General features: G+C 44.9%; 1 pseudogene; it reads right to left on the reverse strand.

Annotated features, from left to right (window-relative positions):
* Positions 1-738: 738 nt before the first annotated feature.
* Positions 739-835, reverse strand: LOC130030863 (uncharacterized; annotated as a pseudogene).
* Positions 836-6,926: the final 6,091 nt, after the last annotated feature.

Below are 6,926 nucleotides of genomic sequence, written 5' to 3' on the forward strand. Positions count from 1 at the left end.
TTGGGCAACCATAGGGGATGCTGTAGATCGAATTGGGTTGGCCACATGCAAGGCAAACTCCTAACCCACTGTACTATTATTACTCTCCCCGCCCCCCATCCACCAATTGTTTTACAAATTGTTGTGTTACTTCATGCATCTTATAGGAAATGACCAAGAGAAAAATCGCAGGCCTCTGACCCCTCCCAGTCCCGGTTGTCTGTCTGAAGCTCCTTCATCTTCCCATTTCACAGCCCACCTAGATTCTTTGCTTCAATATCTTTCTACAGGACAAACAGCTCACCTCCCAGCAGCTCCCCTGTGGGTGTTGGGGTCCCATCCAACAGTATCATTATTCATGGGTGGGATGGGGTGGTGAAGATTGTGGTGAGGATCAGGGACCCATGAAGACCCATGATTCAGGCTATATCTGAGCCTGCAGTCATCTGAGTCGAGTCACCTTTTGGTCACCCTCCCTTCAAACTCACCTGTATTAAGCTTGGTGAAATCTCACTTCTTGGAGATGTAGGTTTTTGGGAGGTCAGTGGACTTGACCTTGGCCTAGTGCAGAGCCTCAGTCACATGTTCCTTGTTCTGCAGTTTGGGAAGGATGGACATGGTGACTTGGACAATGTGGGACCCTGTTCCCGTGCCCTGGGGCTTCCCAGAGGCCTCCCCCCCCCCAACCTGCCCTACATACCTGTTTAGAGCCTGAGATGGGGGCCAGTATGAGAGCAGATACAAGTGTCTAGAGCAAAGGACTGTCCCAAGGTCCCTTAGATCAGCCCATATCAGCCATATTTAAGGCTGCTACACTACCTAGGGGGCTAGCTGTCTATAGCCATTGCGTATGCATGGGACCCACAGGGCAGAAAGCTCATAGTCAATTATTTTGTTTATTTTTGTTTTGGGCCACACCCAGTGATGCTTAGGGGCTACTCCTAGCTCTGCGGTCAGGGCAAGGCAAAAGCCCTACCCACTTACTCACTCCAGCCCCTCATTATCAATTCTAAAAAGCATTCACTTAAAATGCAAGATTCAAAACCACTGGGAGTGGAAATAAATCAATACAGAAGAGAATTTTCTTAATACTTCTGAAAATTTTCCTAGAAACTTTAACAGTTACTTGAGAGCGAGAACAAAACCCCAGTTTTCCCTGAATCTGCATCCTTGCTATTGGTTGTTCCCTAGTACAAACCTCACTCAGCAATCTAAATTCTGCTACCCTCATGGCCAGATTCCAGGCAGATTCTGCATGAAGACTTTGCCAAAGCAACTACCCCAGAAGTCGCTTTCTTCCCTAAAGCTCAGAAAAATTATTTATTTAGTAAATAGGGGATCTCTCTAGGGATGCTGGGGGTCTCAGGGCTTCACGTAGTGGTGCTCAGGGATTTAACCTGGACCTTATATATGCTAGGCATGTGCTGCAACCCTCTGAGTCATCTCCCCAGCCCAGGAAAGTAAATAGTCATAGTTCTGGCTTAATCCTATGAACCTGGAAACATACAACTGTTTCAATTGTATGTTTGGCAACAATTGGAAACTCAATCTAATTTCATGGTCACGGTCCTCCTCCCTCCAGTTGTTCGTAGATTTGCTCGAGCAGGCCCAGTAACGTCTCCATCATGAGACTTGTTGTTACTGTGTTTGGCATATCGAGTACGTCACGGGTAGCTTGCCAGGCACTGCCCTGCCGGCGAGATACTCTCGGTAGCTTGCCGGGCTCTCCGAGAGGGGTGGAAGAATCGAACTCGGGTCGGCCATGTTGGCTGTGTGCAAGGCAAATGCCCTACCGCTGTGCTATCGCTCCAGCCCAATCTAATTTCATCCAATACAAATCTATCATTATCAAGAATTCTCCATCTCCACTTACTTATTTGTTTTTGATCTTTTGATCACATTCAGGTGCTCAGGGCTCATTCTTGGTTCTGTGCTCAAGAATCACTCTTGGTAGAGCTCTGGGGACCGTGTGTGGTGCTGGGGATCAAACCTGGGTCAGCAAGTGCCTTACCTTTTGTACTATCTCTCCTGCCTTTATTTAAAAAAAAAAATCAACCAAACCAATCTGTTTTAGGAAAGCCCGTATAGTTTTTCATAGACACTGCACCAATTCACATGACTCACAACAGTCGTTGTCCCCAGCCAGAGTTCCTTTGTCTCTGTTCTCTTGCCAACACGTTTCCTGTGTTTTTGATAGAGGCCATTTTCGATGAGGTGAAATCTCTGTGGTTTTGATTTGCATCCCCCTAATAATAAAGGAAGCTGAGTGTTTATTTCATGTGTTTGCCATCTGTGTGTTTTCTCTGGAGAAGAGAACAAGCCTTTGCTTGAGAAAGCCTTCAGAAGGCGGCAGAGCACTATCTCTGTGGTTGTTCTCTTTCCAGAGTCCCTGGGAGTTCAGAACTTGACAAAAGTTCCCAAGACTCACTGACAAATACTTACAAAGCCTCTTTTGGTAGTGCCTGTTTAAGAGTAAAAGATAAAAAAGCTAACATTCTGTTATATTAAAAAATGGAATCAGTCTACTAAAATGATTATAAGGTTATATGGAAACAGTATGGTAGCATGATTGAAGGTGGTACTTTGTCAGAAAATGTGCAATGGGAAGACACAGAAGAGATTTCTGGAAATTTGGGAACTATTAAAACAAAGTGTGGAGTGGGGAGACTTGCAATATTTCTGATAAAAGTACAGATGTTCCTAATGTGTCTCAGCTCATTGTGCTTGCTAGAGTCTCGCAATAACAAAATGCAGGAGCTATTTTTTAATGAGTTATGAAAGGAAGGAGATGAGCTAGATAATAGTCCGAAGAGTAATGAATTTCTGAACAAAAGCAGAGTTTGATAAAAGCTGAACACAAAAAAACTGTCAGCCGCCAAGAATCATATGCTTTTATTTTGTGAACAGAAAAGGATTTGGGCATATACTTATTGAGCATCTCATACTTCAATCATTATTTCATAGACTAGATATTGCAGGAAGGAAGTGGAAACCAAAAATATTTCATTGAGGTAAAATATTAAATTTCACTTCCTAAATAAAGATTTATTTATTTGGGAACCTGGAGGGCCACTTCTGGTGCTAGCCTGTCAGGCCAGCAGATCTGAGGATATGGGGGTGTTTGGGGACCACTGTGCTAGGGACTATCAGGTCCACCCCAACATGTGTGGGGGTCTCTAGGTCCATATCTGTCCATGCTTGGGGTCCTTGACTCCACTCCTGGTATCTAGTAATGAACTTAGGTAGGCATATGTAAGCATAATCCTTAGTCACTGTTTATCTTCTATCTCACTGAAAATAAGGATGTTTTATTTTATTTTGGGGGAGTTGGCGTTGGACCACACCTGGCAGTGCTCAGGATGTTTTCCCAGCTCTGTACTCAGATCATTCCTGATGGGGTGGATGGAGGATAGCATATGGGGGACCATGTATTGAATCTGGGTTGATTACATATAAGGCAAGAGACTTACCCACTATACTACCTCTTTGATCCCAATAAAATTGTTTTTAAAGGATGTATATAAAAATCATTTGACCGCACAAGAGTTCACTGGTTATTTGGTGGCAATGGTTGTAAAGAGATTCTAACTTAATTATTCCTTTGAAGACATATATTTCAAATTTGGAAATCTCTTCTGGAAAAACAAGTGATGGAGATGGAGATGATTAATAATAACAGAGGGCTCAAAATGGCCAGAAAGTCAAGAAGTGAAGCAAACATCTATAGATAATCAAAGCATTCACTTACCTCATGGAATTGTCAGAATTCACTGCCAAGAGATTAGGAACATTCCCCACGCCAAATGCAGTTGAGAATTTGTGCACTGTATTTTCTCCTGGAAAACGACAGCATATGATTGAGTGATGATTCCATCAGGCCTTCTGGAAGCCTGACTGTCTCCTGGCTCCGGCACTTACACAGTACCTTCTGCCCTAGCTCCAGGATCACCTCATCATTCTTGCAGTTACTATATGCAGTAATTGTTACGGGTCTCAGCACCCTCAGGCATGAGCACAATCTATGTCCTCTTTCTCTAAGACAGCTTTGTGCAGACACATTCCTGCACTTAGCACTGTCCAACTCTATAGATTTAAAGGGCTCAGAGATCTACCAGCCAAATTCTATACAGGATCCTTATGTGGATTTTGGCTCAGACAGATCGCTAGCAAAAAATACTTTGATGACAATTGGAAATTTGAAAATAGTTGGGAAACTTCGTGCTAGAAAGGAACTTTTTTTTTTGTTTTGTTAGCTACAATAAGAAAAATTCCAAAATAAGTTATTTAAGTCTAGTCATTTAGTATATATTTCGTATTTATTATATGCACTTTGACAAAAACATTAGATGAAAAAGATCTTGGAAAATATTTAGAAAGATTAAGTCTAAGAGACAGAGAGATAATACAGAGGTTAAGGTGCTTGCCTTGCATGGAGCTGACGTGGGTTAGATCCTCAGCACTGCATATGGTTCACTGAGCACCGTGAGAAATGATCCCTGAGCAGAGTCAGGAGTAAGTCCTGAGCACTGCAAGGTGTGGCCCTCAAAGCAAAATAAAATTGTTAAGTATAGGTAATGGGTAGATGATTTGATAGAGTATTTTATACAGTGTTCCATTATATACCACACCCTTATTATCCACTCATCTGTAGTTGGACACCTGGGTTGATTTCATATCCTAACTATTTTACTAAGTACTACAATGAACAAAGGTGTGCATATGTCTTTTCTTTTTTTTCTTTTTTTTTATAATTTATTTATTTATTGAATCACTGTGGGAAAAGTTACAGAGCTTTCGGGTTTAGGTCTCAGTCATGTAGATACCAAACACATTTCCCTTTACCAATACTCATTTTTAACCCCGAACCCCAATAGACCCCCACCTCCCACCCCTCCCAATTCTTTGTGAGGCAGATGAGTTCTAGTTAATACTCTATCTACTTTGACTAGATAGATTATTTCGATAGAAGATGCACAATTATTGTTTAGAGTTTACGACCCACCCCTCCCCCAATCAGACATGCTGAAACAGCGTTGTGAAATGATTTGCTTTCTACAACTTGGTTTAAGAATAAAATGATGTCGCGCGGCCGCTATTGCGGCCGCGCGGTTTTAAATTTCTGCTATTTTACTTATTGACCCTGGAAGAATTTCTATTAAAAGTTAGCTAGTTAAGAGATTGGTTTCTGTGCCCTGGAGTCGTGGTCGTGCCGGAGAGCCGCTCGTGGGGGGCAGCTGGCGACCCCGGTGGGGCGTGGGGGACGGCCCACAAAGCCCCCCTTCCCATGAGGTCCCCGCCGCTCCCCCGAGCCCGGCTCAAACCCGCTTTCCACAAGGCTCCCGTGCGGCCGCCATCTTTCTTTCCAGAGAGGAGCGGGCGGGCCGGTCAACGCCCTTCCCCCTCCGGGCAGGCTTGGTGGCGCGGATCAACACAAGTCCATTTGCTTTTCTGCTCCAAGCGGCTGGTTCTCTGTGCTAAGTCCTTGTGCCTCCGGGGCCGTGGCCGTGCCGGAGAGCCGCTCGTGGGGGGCAGCTGGCGACCTCGGTGGGGCGTGGGGGACGGCCCACAAAGCCCCCCTTCCCATGAGGTCCCCGCCGCTCCCCCGAGCCCGGCTCAAACCCGCTTTCCACAAGGCTCCCGTGCGGCCGCCATCTTTCTTTCCAGAGAGGAGCGGGCGGGCCGGTCAACGCCCTTCCCCCTCCGGGCAGGCTTGGTGGCGCGGATCAACACAAGTCCATTTGCTTTTCTGCTCCAAGCGGCTGGTTCTCTGTGCTAAGTGCATATGTCTTTTCTAATTAATATTTTTGTGTCTTGTGGGTGGATACCAAGAAATAGAACTGCTGGGTCTTGTGGAAGCTCTTTTATAAAGTTTTTTTTGCAAAATATCCATAATGTTTTCATTAGAGGCTAAACCAGACAGTATTCCCACCAGCCGTGGGTAAGAGTTCCTTTTATGCCACATCTTCACCAATACAGGTTGTTTCTAGTATACACACACACACACACACACACACACACACACACACGTACATGGTATTCTCATGGGTGTGAGATGATAGATGATAGCTCATTGTTGTCTTGGATTGAATTTTTCTGATAAGTGACGATGATCATTTTTTCCAAATGACTGCTGAGTATCTATGTATCAAATTTGGAGAACTGTCTGTTCACTTCTCCCTATTTTGTTTGCTTATTTGGCCATATAGATGGTGCGGGTCCCGGGGCTGAAATCTCCAAGCCTACTCGGATCGAGGCTGAGCATCCTCCACCAAGATCCTCCAAATTGCAGTAGACGGGGGTCACACCCACCAACTGGCCCCCTGGCACCGTGTAATCCCATCAACGGCCAAGACTCAGCGACTATAAAACCCAGCTCCCGGAACCGCACGGCCGCATTTGTGGCCGCGTGACATCTTAACATCTCATTCCTACTTTGGACAAACTGGCAGGCTACCGAATGTAACCTGCCCACATGGCAGAGTCTGGCAAACTCCCCGTGGCGTACCCAATATGCCAAATACCAGTAACACTGATGGGTCTCATTCTCCTAACTCTGAAAGAGCCTTGAATATGGCACTTTTTTAAAAAAAAATCTCAGGGCTAGGACAAAGGAGACGTTACTGGGGCTTGCTCGAGGCAATCGACGAATAACAGGATGGTCGTGATCGTGATCGTGATCGTGACTGCTGAGTATCTATGTATCAAATTTGGAGAACTGTCTGTTCTCCCTATTTTATTTGCTTGTTTGGCCATACAGATGGTGCTGGCTTTGTGCTCAGGTATTACTCCTGGCAGTGCTCAGGGGATCATATATAGTGCTGGGAATTGAATCCAGGTTGGCTGTGTGCCAGGCAAGTGCCCTACCTGCTGTGCTATCTCTTCAGCCTCCTATCCTCATTTTTTAATGGGATTATTTAGGTGTTTCATTGTTGATTTTTGTGAGTGCT

The sequence above is a fragment of the Sorex fumeus genome, unplaced genomic scaffold (assembly GCF_029834395.1).
Source record: "Sorex fumeus unplaced genomic scaffold, SorFum_2.1 ptg000044l, whole genome shotgun sequence".
NCBI lineage: Eukaryota > Metazoa > Chordata > Mammalia > Eulipotyphla > Soricidae > Sorex > Sorex fumeus.